The sequence below is a fragment of the Eptesicus fuscus genome, chromosome 6 (genome assembly GCF_027574615.1).
Source record: "Eptesicus fuscus isolate TK198812 chromosome 6, DD_ASM_mEF_20220401, whole genome shotgun sequence".
Taxonomy (NCBI): domain Eukaryota; kingdom Metazoa; phylum Chordata; class Mammalia; order Chiroptera; family Vespertilionidae; genus Eptesicus; species Eptesicus fuscus.
In genome coordinates this window covers 1,080,884-1,101,540 of record NC_072478.1, presented here as the reverse complement: position 1 = coordinate 1,101,540, position 20,657 = coordinate 1,080,884, and the positions used below count along the sequence as shown (strand labels likewise).

General features: G+C 53.1%; 1 long non-coding RNA gene across 1 annotated transcript; it reads left to right on the top strand.

The window, feature by feature from the left end:
• The first annotated feature begins 4,490 nt into the window (after nt 1–4,490).
• LOC114227577 (uncharacterized) lies at nt 4,491–20,372 on the top strand. The gene is made up of 2 exons (XR_003613635.1): nt 4,491–4,694; nt 20,116–20,372. It is a non-coding gene; the product is annotated as an uncharacterized LOC114227577 (long non-coding RNA).
• The last annotated feature ends 285 nt before the right edge of the window (nt 20,373–20,657 follow it).

Here is a 20,657-nt window from a genome sequence, read left to right as displayed (position 1 = left end):
GAACTACCTGGTGGGCCCTGGGCTGCCCGGTGACCTGGCCTTGGCCACCTCCTGGGACCTTGTGGAGTCTGTGTCCTCCTGCAGGTCACTGCTCAGCAGGAGGCCCAGCGGGCAGGGCAGGGTGGGGGGGTGAGGAGGGGTAGGCGCCCCATTGCCCCATCGCCCCATCACCCAATCGCCCAGCTCCATGCGCAAGGAAGGCCTGAGAGGCGGCTCGGCACTCCGGCTGACGCACAGTTCCTTGCTAAGGGAAGTGGGAGACAGACGTGTGCCAAGGTCAAGTTCAGGATCCACAGGGATCTGCTGAGCGTGAACACGGAAGGTGTTTTGGAATAAGAATCGCAGGCAACGTGCTCTTGTCCCCCAAGCAGCTGGGCTCTGTGCTCCTTCCTGCCCATTCCTGCCCCGCCAGCCTGTGCCCGACCCCCCCACACCTCTCGCCTAAATGCCACCCACTCCCCGCCTCAGGCGCGCAGCCGTGGTGCCTCGCCTCGCCTGCCGGGACCCTGGCCTGGCACAGAGAGTGTGCATCGGCTCACCCGTGGCCACTCTGCAAGGCTTTGTGCCCGGACCAGGTCGGCCATGGCTGTGGTTTGCTAGCTGCTGTGTGGACGGTAGAAAGCTGAGACTGGCAAGGACATGAAGAGATAAGGGGTGCACAGGGGGAGACCTCCCAGCAGAGCATTCTGGGAAGAAGGAAAGTCACTGCAAGGTTTCTGGGGCAAGCCACACTTGGTATGTGTGAGGAGCAACAGGAGCCCAGTGTGAGGGCAGGGGAGGGCGGGGGAGGGCGGGGGGGGGAGCAGGGAGGGGAGGGCAGGGCAGGGCAGGGGAGGGCAGGGGAAGGCGGGGGAGGGCGGGGGAGGGGAGGGGAGGGGAGGGGAGGAGAGAGGAGGGCAGGGGAGGGGAGGGAAGGCAGGGGAGGGCAGGGGAGGACAGGGCAGGGCAGGGGAGGGAGGGGGAGGGCGGGGGAGGGCGGGGCAGGGGAGGGGAGGGCAGGGGAGGGCAGGGGAGGGCGGGGGGAGGGCGGGGGAGGGGAGGGCAGGGCAGGGGAGGGCAGGAGAGAGGAGGGCAGGGGAGGGGAGGGAAGGCAGGGGAGGGCAGGGGAGGGCAGGGGAGGACAGGGCAGGGCAGGGCAGGGGAGGGAGGGGGAGGGCGGGGGAGGGCGGGGGAGGGCGGGGCAGGGGAGGGGAGGAGAGAGGAGGGCAGGGGGGGGAGGGGAGGGGAGGGGAGGGGAGGGAAGGCAGGGGAGGGCGGGGGAGGACAGGGCAGGGGATGGCAGGGGAGGGGAGGGGCAGGGGCGGGCGGGAGGGCAGAGGCAGGAGCTGGGGAGAGGCGAGCAAGGGGCGTAGTCCTCTGCGTGGAGAGCTGAGAGAGGAGCGGGGTGATGACACTGTCCCACAGAGGCCAGCCCGAACGGGGGAGGGTCCTGTGAAGCCGGTCTCTGGCCACAGCCCTCGAGCCGCTTTAACTGGGGGCCGCGAGCATTGGCGACGCTGAGACCAGCAGAACCTTCAAGGACAGAGGGCCCCGTGCCTCCCGCAGGTGTGTGGCTCTCAGGCCTGACTCCCACCACGTGAGGGTCTGGCTGACGGCAGGACGTGGGGTCCGAGGAGCCACCGTCCCTGCAGCTCAGTGTTCACACTCAGGGGTGTCACACTCAGTGGCCAGTTCTTACACCTCTTTCCTGGAGGCGCTGGAGGGACCCCGAAATCAACGCTGGTGGGAATGAGAGTCTGACCAGACTGCACCTCCTCGGCACCTGCCCTACAGCCTCAAAGCACCCCTGTGTTTGTTTGTTTTTAATATATATTTTTATTGATTTCAGAGAGGAGGGGAGAGGGAGAGAGAGCACCATCGATGAGAGACACATTGATCAGCTGCCTCCTGCACACCCCCCATTGGGGATCGAGCTTGCAACCCGGGCATGTGCCCTGACCGGGGATCGAACCCTGACCTCCTGGTTCACAGGTCGATGCTCAGCCCTGAGCCGCGCCGGGTGGGGAAGCACCTCTGTCTTGATCCAATTCCAGCCTCAGGAGGCAGAGCCCTCCACGGCCCCACAGAAGTGGGTGTGACCCTCCCTGCGGGGACTTCACTTGCTGTGTTTGCCTGTCATCCCTGCCATGTCTGTCTGCACCACTCCGTGGACAGTCGCGCTTAAGATCCCCGTCAAGTCACGCCATGACCGTGGCCAGACCCCGCCTAAAGGCTGGCAGGGCGGGCTCCCAGAAGGTGGGTGGCGAGCGCCATGCCCGCGGGGAGGAGGCGCCGCCCCGCGCTGTGACCACTCGTGACATTCTTATTCTTCCCCCCAGAAGGGCTGCAACAATCAGGCTGTGTTGGATGAAATGTGCGTTTGTCCGGCTCCGGCTGGCCCTCAATGCCGCTTTGTGAGGCGACGTCCCTGAGCCCGCCTTTGTCCCCACGAACGCGACGCGCACAAGGGCCTTCAGAGCAGCTGGGCGGAAGTGCTGGCCTTTGTTCGGGGCCACGAGCGTGTCCGCACCTGACGGGGGGTGGGGGGGCCTTCTGAGACACCACGGGCTCCCAGCAGAGCCACGCCGCGGCCCCGCGGAGGGCACCTGCTCTGGGCCAGGCAGCACACCTGGACCCGTCCGCGCTGTCTGTGGAGAATTCCCGCTGAAAACTATGGGATGGTTCTAAATGGCACCTGTCCTCCTAGAAATAGTTTCTGTTTGTGATTTTTTTTTAAAGGAAGCTTTCTTTTTTAAAAAAAATATATTTTTATTGCTGTCAGAGAGGAAGGGAGAGGAAGAGATAGAATCATCAGTGATGAGAGAGAATCATCGATGGGCTGCCTCCTGCACGCCCCACACTGGGGATCGAGCCCACAACCCTGGAATCAAACTGTGACCTCCTGGTTCATAGGTCAATGTTCCAACCACTGAGCCACACTGGCCGGGCTCAACAGTGTTCTTGAAAGTGATGATCTTGGAACGAATGATGTTAAGCATGTGCAGCTCACTTCATCCCTGCACCACCCCTGGGCACCTCTGGGCACCCCACGATCAAGGGGGCAGGGTTTGGTCTGGGGACGGCGCTGTCCCCCACTTGTGCTCCTGACCCACTTGACCTGTCTAGCCTCCAAGCCCTCCCTGCCCCCTAGGAAGCAGGCATCTCTGCAGAAAAGGACAGAGCAGTACCCCGTTCCTCCACGCCCCCAGGCCCTGACGCAGGACTCAGCCCACACCGAGGGATGTCACCTCCCCGGCAGAGACTTGGTCCCTGGCAGGCAACCCTACGCCAGGATGGGCCCAAGACCCAGACACCTCCAGGATCCCTCACACGGTCTCAGTTTTGAAACAACACATATTTGGTTTTCTTTAGATGAAGAGAATGGAAATATCAGGAGAAACACCTAATTGTTATTAGAAACTTGTTAGGAATAAAACTCACAAGACATGTAAGATTTAGGCATTTAAAACGCTACAGTTTCATGCTGGAGTGTTTGGGTGCTTTCTTATGTGTCCTGCGCACAGTGGGGGACGGAGGCTGACCTGCCCCACGCACCGCCCTGGGCCTGGCTCAGAGGCTCACGGCTGGCCTCCGATGGCCTTCGATGCCTCGCCCACCAGGCTCCCACGCCCCTCCGTTCCACACAGCGTGCAACACGGCAGCAGGGACAGGAGTCAGCATGATGCCGGGAGGAGCCCGGCCCCGGCTGTCAGAGGCCGTGGGCACTCAGAAAGCACAGGCTGCGTGTCAGGTCACTGCAGCCCATCACGTCACGGCTCACCGAGAGTGACTTCTGTGACGTCGGGAACGCCCCGGGCCCCGGCCCCCCACGTCTGCCCTGCAGAGGGTGGTCACATCCACCGCCCGTCCACCTGCCCTGGTGTGGCGCGGCACGGCATGGCGTCAGGCCTACACACTGCTCCCGAGCCTCCTTCTCAGACAGGCCGTGTCCGGAGCTTTCCTCTGTCCCCAAGTCGAATCGGTGAAGTACCTGCTGCATCCTTCACAAGCAGCCGGTCCCTCTCCTGGTGTGCCAGGTGCATCCTCCACACAGGCCTGTGCAGGCGCACTCCGCGATCATGATGTCACAGTGCCCTGCCCACCTGGATCATGATGTCACACAGCCAGTGCCCCGCCCACCTGGATTATGATGTCACACAGCCAGTGCCCCGCCCACCTGGATTATGATGTCACATGGCCAGTGCCCTGCTCACCTGGATTATGATGTCACACGGCCAGTGCCCCGCCCACCTGGATTATGATGTCACACGGCCAGTGCCCTGCTCACCTGGATTATGATGTCACACGGCCAATGTCCCGCCCACCTGGATTATGATGTCACACGGCCAGTGCCCCGCCCACCTGGATTATGATGTCACACGGCCAGTGCCCTGCCCACCTGGATCATGATGTCACACAGCCAGTGCCCCGCCCACCTGGATTATGATGTCACACAGCCAGTGCCCCGCCCACCTGGATTATGATGTCACATGGCCAGTGGCCCGCCCACCTTGCCTCTGCCTGCCCCACATAGATCTTCCCGCGTGGACTTGCGCTAAAAGCAGTTCCTGGATGATGGCTGAGCTCCCCAGGACACCGAGTCGGCCGCAGCTGCAGAGGGCGGAGCAGGAACAGCGGCATTAGCACTGGCCGTCCGGCCGGTCACTCCTCTCCGTCTGACTCAAGGAGCCTGGCAGGTGCCGCCGTCCTGATGGGTGAGCTGAGCTGAGAGCCTGGGGCCCGGGGTTTAACTCTGAGCAGGAGAGATGGGGGCCCGTGGGCACGAACACGGCCGCGGGCAGTTCCCACTGGGAGCCGGCTCAGGACTGGGCTTGCTGGGCTCCTGCTCAGTGGGGAGCTCACGAGACCAGGGCTTGGTGCGAAGCGGGCAGGTAGCCGTGTCCTTGGGCACCCGGGTGGCCCTCCAGCGGGTCCTCCCCTTCCAGAAGCCGTGCCGGGCCAGGCACAACCCCCGGCCCCGGCCCTTCGCCGGCCCCATCCAAAGCCGTAGCGCACCTGTCTTCTGAGCACGTCACTTGGAGAGACGCAGCTCCTGGGGCCAGTTAGATCCGACGGATTCTCTGGCCCTCGTGCCACCTGTGGCCGTGGCCCTGGGGGACGCGGTGACCAGGGAGCTGAGCCTCGCGCAGGGAGGAGAGCCCCGGCCTGAGGAGCTGAGCGCTTACAGCGCCGCAGCCGCACTGCCATCCCGGAAAGAGACGCATCCCACAGGGGACACCCCGCGGGCCCCTCCTCACAGTCACACGGGAACCATAATGACTTTCCTTCAGAATTTTCCATTCAGGACACGTTCCTAATTATTTCATCCCTTTTCATCCCTTTTCTTCATTTCCTCTCTTCTGTGGAGGAAAAGCGCCCGCTTGTTTGCTTTTGAGCCACAAATTCAATCACAGGCGTGTCCACAGGTGCACGTGTGCGGCCAAGCTCAGTGATGTGGGAGGGGCAGGAGCTACAGGCAGTGAGTGGGGAAACAGGAAAACTGACATGGTTTGGGCACCGAAGGGTCTGCCCGGAGGCTGTCCCCGTGGCCGAGCGGCCCACACCCACCGGCGCTGCTGGGCCCGAGCACGGCACGCGGTCACCCCCCTCCGCGGCCACACCAGGCGGATTCCATCACCAACTGAAAGGGAAGTTTGAATTGCTTCTTGATAAATACTGTTAGCTTCCTTCCTCCAAACTCACATCCGCCACAGCACAGTAAGAATGATCATACATGAACAGGCAAGGAGCTGACGCCGAGTTCATGTTTGTCTCAGACGGATGCAGCTCACGGTGGTCGGATTTCTCACATTGGGATCCGGGACACAGTCAATGCCCGATGTCAACGCTCGCAACAGCTCCCGAGACGTGTCTCCCGACACAGCCGTCCCTCTGTCACGGGAACACAGGATTAGACCGCTGGTCACTCTGCCAACGGCTCTTCCCGCCGCTCCTGCAACCACCGTGAGCGCGGGGCCGAGGTCCCACTGGGGTCTGAGCACAGGGGACTGTGCCCTCCTGGCCGGCCCTCAGCTGGCGGCTCCTGCTCCTCCCACTGGGTGTGCAGTGAGCGCCTGGCCCGGGCAGAGGACACGCCCCAGCGGCTGGAGTGGCCCACGCCCACCCGGGACTGGCCGCGTGAGAGGGCGTGGGCTGTGCTGTTAGAGCCGCTGCAATCCCAGGCCTCTCTGCCGTGGTTTTCACATAAACCCACCCAAATGGCCTCATACGAACCCGCTGGAGGCATCTTCTCCCAGATGGGACGTTTACGTGGCACTAACAGCCCTTAACCAGCGCTGCCGTCGGGAGCAAGCAAGGCCCAGAGCCCGCAGAGGCTGGGAGGTTCGTTCTCCTGCAGGGCTCTGCCTCCTCCAACGTGAAATCGGCTGTGAGTCTTATGCAAGGCCCTGCCGTGGACCTGGACTGGGTCAGCGACGGTTGAACTTTACAGCCACGCTCTAAGAGCAATGAAACGCCTTTAAAGTGGAAATGTCTGCAGGCAAATAACTTCATCTTACTTATTTCTAAGTTCTCTGGACATGGACTCCCGTCCTGCCCATTGGAATAATTGTTTTTAAGTTAATTTCTGAGACTATGAGGGTTCATTGCTCTTGGACTACAGTTTTAGCAGAACAGACTGAAGAGAAGGAAGTGTCCTTATACAAGTTACCGGAAGATCTGAAACCAGGCCCACGGAGTGGTGGCCGGAGCCACAGGAGGCCACGAGGTCCGTGTCGCAGCGAAGGGGCGCCGAGCCCGTCTCTCGCGGCCGGGGACGGGGTTTGGGGGCCTTGAGCGCCGGGGACAGAGCATCTTTCTGGGTCAAACAACCGGGTCACTTCACGTGTGAGAGTGCCGGGCCTCAGAGGGAACTTGGCTCAGCGAACAGCCGCGGACGGGCCGACAGAACGGGGCGCTGGCGGCGCGGCTGGGGGCAGCGTGAGGCCTGACTGTCCTGCGGTGACCTGGCAGGAAGCCCAGGGACAGGCAGTCTCAGGACCTGCTGAGCCCTGTGCACCATGACAAGGACCCGCCCTGGGAAGTGCCATCCTCTCCTCATGCACTGAGACGGGTACTGAGCACCGCCTCTGGGTGTTCCCGCCGCCTGCTGCCTGCTCCTCGCCCTCCTCCTCCACCGGGCGGCCAGGCGTCACTTTCTGGGCCTCGCATCTCGCACGCTGCAGGGGCCCGGCCCTCCGCCGCTGCCCTGCCTCATCCTCGGCCTGTGGCCCAGAGAGCCGCGGTGATGTGTGCAGAGCTTCTGGAAGTTCCTCCGCCTTGTGCTGGAGGAGACCCTGGAAGCCACTCGTCCTGACGTTCGCTGTGAACCCTGCGCAGGCGTCTTCAGATGCCACTGTTAGCCACCCAGCCAGGGAAGCAGCGACCATCCGAGGGGACAGGGCAGGGGTCACAGCAGAGACAAGAGGGCCCGGGGTCTGGTGACCTCAGATGCCGGGTCAGCGCTCACAGCCGCTCCCTCTGGGTTTTCCGTGACATTAGCCAACGCCTTCCATACCTTTAAACCAGCTTCTCTAATGATCCCCAAACCAGCCTTGGTGATGCATGTGGTCATGACGCGTTTCCTGGCGGCCTGGGAGGCGTGCGGCGTGACACCAGCCTTCCCAGCCCGGGCCCGGAAACATGCAGCCGCGGTGAGTCAGTGTGCTTGTCCGGAGGGTCTGTCAACATTTTGACCCACTTGTTTATTTTTTAAAATATATGTTTATTGACTTCAGAGAGGAAGGGAGAGGGAGAGAGAGAAACATCAAGGATGAGAGAGAATCATGCATCGGCTGCCTCCTGCACGCCCCACACGGGATGGAGCCCACCACCCGGGCCTGTGCCCTGACCGGGACTGGAACCGTGACCTCCTGGCTCCTGGGTCGATGCTGAACCGTGGGCGGCCCCACATGCTTATTTTAAACCGTCTGACGCCCAGATAAAGAAGCCGCCTGCCGTTCTTGTTATGGCTTACCGCCTGTTGCTGTTTTCCATCAGCAACAGGAGACCATCTCTCTCAGACAGCACTTTTGGTTATACTGACTCAGATTCATTCAAATCAGCAGGGCATTCCCATGCCATTCGAGCTTAATGTTATTTGCATTTTGTTGCCCTGACAGTGGCATGTGCCCGAGCCGGCGCACCTGTGACAGGTTCCCTTCTCACAGGGGAGGCTAGGAGGCCGCTGGGCCTGCCGCTGCCAGGGCGCTGTGCACAGTGTGACTGCAGGCGCGGCCGCAGAGCTGGGCCTCTCGCCCCAGGACCCTGCACAGCGCCCGGTCTCCGCTCCCCTCTCTGCGCTGCACAGCAGCTGCCCTGGCTTCCTGTCGGTGGATAATGTGGCCTCGGACCTTTGGCCCTCCCACTGTTTAATTCCGTCATCTTCATGGCTGTGAAGGGAGTTTGGAAACGAACATGACCAGTCCTCATTGCAGATGCCCTAGGCATTCTTTTTCCCCACGTGAAAGCCTTATGCACAGTCATACGTCTGTGTGTTTTTTAAACTTATTTTTGTTGATTTCAGAGAGGAAGGGAGAGGGAGAGAGAGATAGAAACATCAATGATGAGAGAGAATCATTGATGGGCTGCCTCCTGCACGCCCCAGACTGAGGATCAAGCCCACAACCTGGGCATGTGCCCTGACCAGGAATTAAACCATGGCCTCCTGGTTCATAGATTGATGCTCAACCACTGAGCCATGCCGGCCGGGCCACAGTCATATATGTGAACATACAAAAGTTTGTACCCTGTTATTCCAACCAGCACCATCACGTGACCACCCCACCCCAGGCGGCAGTCACAGACTGTCCACCTCGCACAGTGTCACGGGATGTCCGACGGCCGAGAGTCACTCCCTTTACACTTTATGTGATGGTTTTATAAATGTGAGGATTGTGACTCATGTTTGCTTCCTTATTTCACACTATTCACATTTTCCTAATGCGAGAGTAAGGTAAAGTACACGAAGCTGTTAAAGATGCTGCCAGAACAAACAGATGTAGAAACAAAATTTATCCTGCGTTTTTATATAAGAACTTTATACACACCTTTAAAATGGCCTACAGTCCTAGCCGGTTTAGTTCAGTGAATGGAGCATCGGCCTGTGGACTGAAAGGTCCCGGGTTTGATTCTGGTCAAGGGCACATGCCCAGGTTGCAGGCTCTATCCCCAGTAGAGGGCACACAGGAGGCAGCCGATCCATGTTTCTCATCACTGATGTTTCTCTTTCCCTCTCCCTTCCTCTCTGACTGATAAACAATAAAAATATATTAAAAAATAAAAATAAAATGGCCTACAAAACAGTCAATTGGATACACCAAATTCAATCAGTAAGTGCTTAGTTGGTGAACATAAGAGTGACTTACTTTTTTTCACTGTCACATTTAGCACGGTGTTAAAGATGTTTCCACAGAAAGCCTTTGTCTTATGCAGGATAAAAGTGAACTGTCAATTCTCAGAGGAAGGATCGTTGCATTTGAAAAAGTGTCACTTATAACAAGTTTCCAACTTAATTTCCAGCAGTGTTGATTGGTTTACATTGACATCAGCAATAAAATGTCATTCCAGCATTTGCAAAAGAAGAGACCTAAACAAGCATTTTGGGACTCTTTGCCCACTACTCGCTCTTTTCATCTTCCTTTGATGGTTCATCCATTTACTCATTTAACAAAAAAGAGCTTCAAAGACACGCTGTGCACTGACAGCCGGTCGTGATAAAAAGACAGAAATGAGCTCTATCTTTGTAACGTTTCACCACAATCCCAGGAGGAGTATATTTCTACTAGAGGCCCTATGCACTAAATTCGTGGTGTGGGGGGGCACCTCAGCCCGGCCCGCGCCCTCTCGCTTTCCCGGACCCCTTGCTCCTAACCGGCCACCTGCTCACTCCTTACTGCTTGGCTCGCTGCTCCTTAGCGCTGCTGTGGAGGTGGGAGAGGCTCCCGCCACTGCCGCTGCACTCACCAGCTGTGAGCCCGGCTTCTGGCTGAGCGGCGCTCCCCCTGTGGGAGTGCACTGACCACCAGGGGGCAGCTCCTGCATTGAGCGTCTGCCCCCTGGTGGTCAGTGTGCATCATGGCAACCGGTTGTTTGGTCATTCCTCCATAACGGTTGCTGGGCTTTTATATAATAGATCCCCAGGTGTGCAGAAAAGAAACTCAGACTAAGCGTTCATCCACACAGCAGTGGGAGCTCTTGGGCTCCAGGATGAATCTGACCTGTCAGACACCAAAGCCTGTGTTCTCTTCAGTCTACTTGGCCTTTACTGAGTGATACTGCTCTAGAAGTTTCTATTGTTTTTGTGGCTTTCATAAGCAAAGTCAGTACCTTACTAGTTTACCTTCAGTTTTCTGATATCAACCACAGTTAAAAATCATTTCCAGTTTGTTCACTGATTGAGTTTCTTCATGTGACAATTATTGCTCAGGTGCTTTTAGTCATGTGTAACTACTGTGGTTCTGATGATTTTCATCCTAATTCATAGAATCTATAAATCAAGATATAGAAAAAAATACTAGCTTTTTGTAATGTTTGCTTAAAGTGAATTTACATTTCTATTATTTGCTTTTTCACCTTTGGTTTTAAGAATTAAACATTCAGCCCTAACCGGTTTGGCTTAATGGATAGAGCGTCGGCCTGTGGACTGAAGGGTCCCAGATTCGATTCCAGTCAAGGGCATGTACCTTGGTTGCGGGCACATCCCCAGTAGTGGGTGTGCAGGAGGCAGCTGATCGATATTTCGCTCTCATCAATGTTTCTAACTCTCTATCCCTGTCCCTTCCTCTCTGTAAAAAATCAATAAAATATATATTTTTTAAATAATTAAACATTCAGCTCGGCCAGTGTGGCTCAGTGGTTGAGTGTTGGTTCCTGGTCAGGGCACAGGCCTGGGTTGCAGGCTCGATCCCCAGTGTGGGATTGCAGGAGGCACCCGATCAATGATTCTCTTTCATCATTTATGTTTCTCTCTCTCTCTCCCTCTCCCTTCCTCTCTGAAATCAATAAAAATATATTTTAAAATTGTTTTAAAGAATTAAACATTCAGATTATTAATTTCACACATTGTGTTTTACCTTTATATTTATGGATAAGAAAAATTGGCATTAAAAAAATAAGGCCAGTGGCAAACTTACAAGGTGTGGGAGGTTTCTTTTGTGTCCAATGCTCTTGTTAGACTGTGCGACTGGCAGACTCACTGAGAGAAATCTCCATTGATCAGTGATTGGGATGCACACTGGCTTTTTATCAAAGAGCATTTAACTTGAAGCAGATGTTTTGAGGGGTGTTTTAGAGCTTTCCGGATCCCAATGTTCAGAAACCATAACCCCTGCCCATCTCATGTGCTAAATATTTGGTTGTTGTCATCACTGGTTGAACACACACTTGTCCGAATAAATGCTATCGTAGGACTCCATGTCATGTTTTATCATCGTTTTATTCTACCATTACAGTTTGGTCAGGAGAGCTGTGCTACCCCTTCCCCATGAATGGCGTTTCCTTCTCACGTTCATGAACATTCTCTCTAAGAGCCCGTGCCGCCACTCATGTCTCCTACTGAGTGCCTCGGGGCCTGGGTGGCCAATTGAAAGCTGTTGTTAGGAAGCAGCTCTATATTATTTCCCGCTTCCACAGGGGCGCCTGCAGGACAAACGGATAGAAGGTTGTGTACCGCTGTGTTAGTGACGACAGCATCAGCAGCTCTAACAATGACACGAACGGACACAGACACTCAGGCACTTCCGGCCGCCACTGCTATGGCCCCATTCACCCAGCACACACAGGAGCGCCACACTGATGATTATTGACTGCAGGCTGGCCTGCGCCTTCTCACAATCCAGGACCCCTCGGGGGATGTCGGATAGCCGGTTTCAGCCCGATCTCCACAGGCCCAAACCAGACAAGAGGGAGCGCGATCCTGTGTGTTGAGCATCTGTCCCCTGGTGGTCAGTGCATGTCATAGCGACTGGTCATTCGGTCACTTAGGCTTTTATATAGAGAGATTTCAGAGAGGAAAGAAGAGGAAGAGAGAGATTGAAGCATCAATGATGAGAGAGAATCATGGACTGGCTGCCTCCTGCACACCCCACACTGGATATTGAACCCACAACCATGTGCCCTGACTGGGAATCGAACCATGACCTCTTGGTTCATAGATTGAAGCTCAACCACTGAGCTACGCCAGCTGAGCTTACCTTTTTTTTTCATTTTAATTTTCACAATTGTTACACATATAATGATTAAAATTGGGATTTTTTTCAAATTATGAAAGGGTTAAGTATTTGACACAGGTCATATAGCTAGTGAGTAGAGAGAGTGTGAATGTGAATTGGTGTCTAAATCTATTTGAACACAGAATATGTATTTCAGAAACACCTCTCTACAATTCTCGGGACAGCTGTTTTCCCAGAACAGTCTAAAGAGTGTCACTGCAGGGTTTCCCGACATGATCAGACCTAAGAGTCTGAGCACTGCAAGCAAGGCCCTGTGCAGAGGCAGACACCGGAGTGCCGTTCGGTTACTGACGCCAATGATAGAAAGGCTGAGAGAATCAGACACTCGGCTTCAAACCAGGGAGTCTAGCCCTGTGAACAAGTTACAGGAAAAGGGACATTACAAACAGAATTTCTGCGTTTTGAAAGAAAAGTCGCAGCAGGAAACAATGGTAATTTAAAATGAATTCTTAAAAGCATCAGCTGACACATGTCTTTCTGCAGAAGACAGATTCGCCTCTAGACTGACGGCTCACGTCCTGCCCCATGTGTCTGCACGTTAATACATAAGAAACCTCAGGAGTGGAGCTGTCTGACCTGCTGTACCTCAGAAGGAAAAGGCTGGCCCAGAGGGGAAAGGGGCCAGTTCATCAGGAAGACAGCAACTGTCACGCCACGCCTTTACATACGTGAACCCAAACGGACAGGAATAAAGGCGGAGCCAAACTTACAAGCGCAGGTCCAGCTGCCAGGACCCTCCTCTCAGCATTCCACAGAATGAATGAGCAAATCAGGAGTGAGGGTGTAGAGAGATTCGGTCGACGTCAGAAATCTATCTGATCCAATTAACGTTTACATTTACATTAAAGACTAGAGGTTGGTTTGGCCTTATATCGACAAAGAGACAGATTATAAAAATAAACCAAGCAGGAACTCCCGAGTGTGAGGTGCAGTAACTGAAGGAAGATGTTGCCACTGTTTCAGCAGCAGCTGGAACAGGCAGAGGAAATGCATGGGAGACCTTAAAGACGGGCACCGGAACCATCCCCCTGAGGGCAGAGAGGAAGGAAAGAAAGGGCGAAGAACAATACCCAGACCCTCCGGGAACCGTGGGACAGCACCAGGCTTACCACCCTACGTGTAGTGGGAGAGCGAGGAGGGGACACAGAGCAAGGGGCGGAAAGAATATTTGAAGAAATAATGGCTGAAACGTGCCCAAATTTGATAAAAGAACTGGATTTACACATCAAGATGCTCAGCACACTCCAAGACAGATAAATGCAAAGATTTCTATGCAGAGACAATTAAAATCAAACTGTCAAAAGAAAAACCTTGGAGGAAGCGAAGCAGGTCACCACATACAAGGGATCCTTAAGAGGAGCAGATCCACGAAACGAAGAACATGAACGCAGCAGGGAGAGCCCACACAACCAAAACCGGTTCCTTGGAAAGATCAACAACACCGACAAGCATGTAGGTAGACCGATTAAGAAAGAAGGGAGAGACTGGATTTGTTAAAACCAGAAACTGACATAGAGGCATTGCTACTGATCTGACAGAAGTAGAAAGGATTATAAGAGAATTTGACGAGCAACTGAATGCCAACAAATTGCACAGCCTTGATGAAATGGACAAATTTTTACAAACACACAAACTACCAGCCAAAAATCCAAACACTCCATAACAAATAACAAGACCGAATGAGTAATTAAAAACTTCGCAACAGAGAAAGCCCAGATCAGATAGCTTCACTAGTAAATCCTGCTAATCGTTTAACGAAGGAACACTACCACTCAAACTCTCCTAACAAAAAGGAGAGGAGAGAATACGCCCTACCTGATCCTTCGAGGCCAGTGTTAAGCCTGATACTAAACCCAGACAAAGATGTCACAAGGAAAGAAAATACAGACAAATATTTCTTCCAAACTTAGATGCAAGAATTTTCAGCAGAATCCAACCACATCTTTTTTCTCCATTGATTTTTTTTTAGAGAATGGGAGGGGGGAGGGAGAGAGAGAGAGAAGAGAGAGAAACATCGATGTGAGAGAGACACTTCAATGGGTTGCCTCCTGCACAGGTCCTGACCAGAGCCGGGGATCAAGTCTGCAACCCTTCTGTCTGCGGGCTGACTCTCTAACCACTGAGCAAACGGCTCCAATAGCATCTTAAAGGATTATGCAGTATGACTTGGTGGGGATTATCTCAGGAGTGTGGTCCAACATATTGAAAAACAACCAGTGAAGATACCAACATCAATAGAAGGAAAGAAAAACAAGACATGATCATCTCGAGGCAGAGAAAGCATTTGACAAAAACCAACAATTCTTGCATCATAAAAAACACTTTTCAAACTGGAATAGAAGGGACCTTCTTCAACACGCTACAGAGCATTTGTGAAAAACGCACGGCTAACATCACGCTTCATGGTGAAGGTCTGAAAGTCTTCCCACTAAGCTGGGATGGGACAACTTTCTCCTCTTCTACTTAAAATTGTACTGGGAGTTCTCGCCAGAGCAATGAGGTAAGAAAAGGAAATCAAAACATCCAAATGGGCACAGAAGCAGTGAAAACAACACCTATTCGCAGCTGGCATGATCTTATGTATAGAGCATCCTAAAGAATCTACATTTATAAATGACCTTAGCACAGTGGCCCCAAAACTTACTTGTATTTCTATAAACTAGCAATGAATAATCCAAAAGGAAATTAAGAACATAATTACATTTACAATAGCATCAAAAAGAATAAATTACCCAGGAGTAAATTCCACCCAGAAAATGTAAGAGCTGTGTATGGAAGAAGATAAAACACTTCTGAAATGGAAGACAACCTCAATACGTGGCTGGGAAGACTTAATACTGTTGAGATGGTCAAATTCCCCAGGAACCTACAGCCTCAGTGGAATCCCTCTTAAATCCTCACTGCCTTTCTCCGCTGTGAAGTCTTTGATTACAGGACAGCTGATCCTCAAGTTCCTTAAAACTATGAGGGGCTTTGAAGAGCTGAAACCATCTTGGAAAAGAACAAATTAGAGGGCTCACACTCCTGACTTAAAAACTCACCACAAAACCACAGTGGTCAGACAGCGTGGTGCTGGCGAAGACAGATGTGGGCCGGAGGAATACGACTGAGCGCCCAGGAAGTAAGTCACATGGCTGGTGAAACAGTAGTAACAAGGGTGAGATGGGAACCATCCCCTCAACCAGCGGTGCTGGCACAGCCAGGTCCACATGCAAAGGAATAAAGTTGGGCCCATGTCTCACAACATCGACACAAACTAACCGCAAGCTGACAAGAATCTGAAGATTAGAGCTAAAACTATAAAACTCTTAAAAGAAAACACAAGGGTAAATTTTTTGTTGTTGTTAAATATATTTTTACTAGTGGCTCGGTGCACAAAATTTGTGCACAGGGGGAGGAGAGGGTTCCCCTCAGCCCAGCCTGCACCCTCTCCAATCAGGGACCCCTTGGGGGATGTCCTACCGCCAGTTTAGGCCTATGGGATCAGGCCTAATCTGGCGGTCGGATATCCCTCTTGCAATCTGGGACCGCTGGCTCCTAACCACTCACCTGCCTGCCTGCCTGATCACCCCTAACCCCTCTGCCTGCCTGCCTGATCACCCCTAACTGCCCTCCCCTGCCAGCCTGATCTTGCCCTCAACTGCCTCTGCCTGATTGCCCCTAACTGCCCTCCCCTGCCAGCCTGATCTCACCCCCAACTGCCCTCCCTTACAGGCCTGATCTCTCCCCCAACTGCCCTCCCCTGTTGGCCTGATCTCACCCCCAACTGCCCTCCCCTGCCAGCCTGATCACCCCTAACGACCTCTGCCTCAGCCCCCACCACCATGGCTTTGTCGACCCGGTCTAATTAGCATATTACTCTTTTTGGTAGTATAGATAGATTATATAGGATAGGATTGCTTAAATGGGAGGGGAGCCTTTTTCATCAGGAGGAGATGCTCTTGGCAGACAAAAATACATAATCCCTATATCTGGACTAATAGCCAGTCATATGCACTATACTGCCAAACTAGTAATTAAAAAATTGAACTACTTTCTTATACCTTACACCAAACAGCTATTGCCCTTAAAACCCCTCCTCAGCCCCACCTTAGGTTCTGCCTTCACAGTACACCCAGATTTGGTTCTGATTGGTCAGTTTCTATGCCAGTCAGCATCAAAAACTCCACCTCCTAGGCAGCCATTGGCTCCTAATACTTCACCCAGATTAGGTTCTGATTGGTCGGTTTCTATGCCAGTCAGCGTCAAAAGCTCCGCCTCCTAGGCAGCCATTGGCTCCTCATACTTCATCCAGATTTGGTTCTGATTGGTCGGTTTCTAGGCCAGTTAGCATCTTAGGGCCTATCAATGGGCCTGATCAGAGAGGCGGGGCTGATCAGCAGCCCCAGCAGAGGCCCGGAGCAAAAGAGAAAGGCAAGTGCTAATCAACTAAGGCTACGAATCAGACCCTGCTTCTCTCTTCAGGCCTATCTTCTGGCCTGATCCACAGCCCCCTTGGCAGTCAGTCCTGGGTCGTTATGGACCCTGGCTCTTTATATATATAGATTGATTTCAGAGAGGAAGGGATAGGGAGAGAGAGAGAAACATCAATGATGAGAAAGAATTGGTGATTGGCTGCCTCCTGCACACCCCACACTGGGGATCAAGCCTACAACCCAGGCATGTGCCCTGACTGAGAATTGAACTGTGACCTCCAGGTTCATAGGTTGACACTCAATCACTGAGCCATGCCAGCCAGGCAAAAACACAAGGGTAAATCTTTATGACCTCAGATTTGGCAATGGCATCTTGAATATGACACCAAAAACAACAAAATTAAGATAAATTGCATTTCACTAAATTTAGAAACTTTTATGGACCAAAGAAACTTATCAATAAAGTGAAAAGCAGCCTACCAAGTGCAAGAAAATATTTGCAAATCATATACCTGGTTTATTCTAGAATCTAGAATAAAGAACTCTGGAAACTCAACAACAACAGAAAGCCTGCCCCATAGAAAATGGATGAAGGATCTGAATAGACATTTCTCCCAATATACCCAAGGGGCCAAGCAGCCAAATCCTTGGTCACCAGGGAAATGCAGAGCTAAACTCAATGAAATAGCACTCCGCACTCCCTGCAACGGCCACTCCAAAACCAGAAAGCCAGCGAGTGAGAACGTGGAGAAGCAGGATCTGCATGGCATCAGCAGGAATGCGAGCGGGCGCCTCTGCAGAAAACAGCCTGGTGGCTTCTCCAAAAGTTAAACATTAAATGACCTATCACCCGGCAATTTCACGCCTGGGGTAACACCCCAAAGAACTGAAAAAGGACACTCACACACACCTGTACTTGAATATCCACAGCGGCATTATTCACAGTAGTTCAAAGGTGGAGGCAAGCCCAGGGGCCAGCAGCCGGTGAGTGTGTAAATGAAATGTGGTCCATACGCACGATGCAATATTACTCAGCTGTAAAAGGAGCGAGTGCTAACTGCTGAAATGTGGATGTGGAAAATGTTATGCTAAGTGAAAGACGCCAGACACACACAAAAGGACACACAGGTGTATGATTCTCTTTGCATGGAACACCCAGACTAGGGAGGTCTATAGGGACAGAGCAGGTAGGTGCCAGGTTCCTGTGGGAGAGAAGGGAGTGTGTTTAACTTGGAGGGTGTGGTGGTCACACATCAGCAAGAATGGGCTAAATGCCTCTGAAGTTCACACTTCAAAGTGGTCCTTTTATGTTCTAGAAATTTTACCTCAATAAAAACAGTTACCAACAATGGGGTACATTTTTATCTGACGAAGCTAGAGAAATAGAAGGCCACTGAGAGCAGAGTGAATGATTAATGAAGCCAGCAGTCTCCAGGCAGATGGGTCAGGAAGTGGGATGGAAAGGAGGGGCCGATGGGGGCTGGTGACCGCGGTAGCAGATGCCGGGAAGGTCAGGGCGCTGTGAAGAGCTTTGCAGATGGGTGTGAGGATCTCAGTGGAGTGAAGGGGTGCCTGGGCAGCGCCAGCTACAAACCTGACAAAAGAGGAAACGGTAAATCCCAAAGGCTCTGCACCTCCTCAAAAACTCGGCCCCTTGCCAAAATCTCCCCACAGAGAGGGTGCTCGCCAAGGACCGTGTCCCTGCTGAAACCCATAAACCGCTTAAGGAAGAAACATCTATACAACCCTCTTCAGAAGATAAAGGTGGAGATCGCATATTCCAAGGGTTTCCTGTAGATGGCATGACCCTATCATGAGAATGTGACAGAGAGATGACAAGCACAACCACAGACCAACTTCACCTACTCACAGTGAGGAGGCTGCTGCCCACGCTGTGCGCATCCATCTCAGGGCTGCATCTGGACTGGAGTGTCATCACCTGCCCCTCTCACGTGACACATTTCCCATCAAACATCATGGGAATTATCCATACCTGGGGCAGGTATTCCTACAGGGCGGAAGAAGAACGCTGAGAATGAGGAATGCGAGTCTCTGTCTGTTGGCCAGACTTAACCAATGTTGCTACAGAGAAGTGAGAACTCCAGGGGCAAGGACATTGTAACTACCATTGCTACAGAGAAGTGAGAATTCTAGGGCAGTGGCATCATAACTAATGTTACTATAGAGAAGCAGGAATCTATACTAATAAAAGGGTAATATGCTAATTAGACCAGATAGACCGGATGTCTTCCGGACGTCCTTCCAGACAAAGCCACAGTAGCGGGGGCCGAGGCAGAGGCAGTTAGGGGCGATCAGGCTGGCAGGGGAGAGCAGTTAGGGGCATCAGGCAGGCAGGCAGAGGTGGTTAGGGGCAATCAGGCAGGCAGGCAGAGGGATTAGGGGCAATCAGGCAGGCAGGCAAGTGAGTGGTTAGAAGCCAGCGGTCCTGAATTGCAAGAGGGATGTCCATGCAGGATCAGGCCTAAACCGGCAGTTGGACATTCCCCAAGGGGTCCTGAATTGGAGAGGGTGCAGGCCAGGCTGAGGTATGCCCCCCCCCCCCCGTGCACAAATTTTGTGCACCGGGCCTCTAGTCTATATATATACTAGTATAAAAGCCTAATATGCAAATTGTCCCCGTGGGAGTTCAACCAGGAGACCGATCGCTCACTATGACATGCATTGACCACCAGGGGGCGGCATGGAATGAAGGAAGGCCCCAATTGGCCCTGATCACTGGCCAGGCCTAGGGACCTTACCCATGCACAAATTTCGTGCACCGGGCCTCTAGTTCCACATGATAACCAACATTGCAATAGAGAAGCAGGAATTCGAGGGGCACTGTCATTGTCGTACACAAACCACAGGGGAGGATGGAATGTCAATATAGACTGTAACTTAGCTTAATAATAGGGTTCCAGGAGCAGCGATGTCTCAGCACCTCGAGGGCTCCTGCCCAGGTGGTTAAAACAGGTGTGCCTTGGCCAACTTTCCCATGGAGTCTGAACATCTGAGACCAGATGCAGCTGAGGAGTATGCCATTCCCCTAAATCTCTTCAGCACGGTTCTAAGATGGAAAAGAAGTAACTCTGCTGAACACAGGACCTGTTGTTGTCTAGCAGATGATGTTCCTCCGAGTGAATGCTTTTAAGAGACCATCAAAAGAATCCCTACGTAAGACACACCTCTTGACAGTAATTTTTCCCTTGCGAAATTGTAAATATTTATTTCTCTTAATGACACCTTATTCATCTTATTACACAGCTGAGTGCATTTATTGAGTAAAGAGGGGAGTGGATTTAATGTTTATGACTCTTCATTGAATCGGCACTTAGTTAACTCCTATTTATTTATTGCTTCAGACGCCCCCTCTCAGGTCCACACTGGGGGTCTCCCTGTCACTTTGGTTACCGCCATGTCATCATGACTGGAGCTTAGCTGAGCAGGTCAGGGACTGGCACAACCCTGGGTGATGCAGCTTATCTTCCTAGGTGGCCAAAGCAAGACACATCTCCAGAATGTCCTCGTCACGTGGCTGCAGGATGGGAAAATGAAGCCGCCGCCCACAGGAGTGAGGCGAGCCCCACCCCCAGCCACCCTCCTGCATCTACTAACCAGTCATCCTCCGCTGGAGACATCACCCAGCTCCTGCCCAGACCGTGGGAGGAGGAGTCACCTCGCTCACAGCCAGGGATGGGGGCAGTGTCAGTTTTGGTGTTGCCATTTCAATAACATTATTTTTTCTTGCCTCCTCTCGCCATATGCAGAAGTCATTGTTCAATGTGCCAGCTGGTGCTTGCCACACTGCTTCTGGTCATGTAACTTATTTCTTAAGCAAGTTACATCGCAGCACGGGATGGTAACGCATGTGGAAGCTCACTGACAAGGTTTGTTCTTGCCTCTCCCATGTGCACGCTCCTGCTCCTACGTCCTCACCCATCTGGGCCGCCTCAGATCCTCCACCCTCACTGTGCAGCTCTGGGTGAAATGACTGCTCTCTCTCTCTCTCTCTCTCTCTCTCTCTCTCTCACAC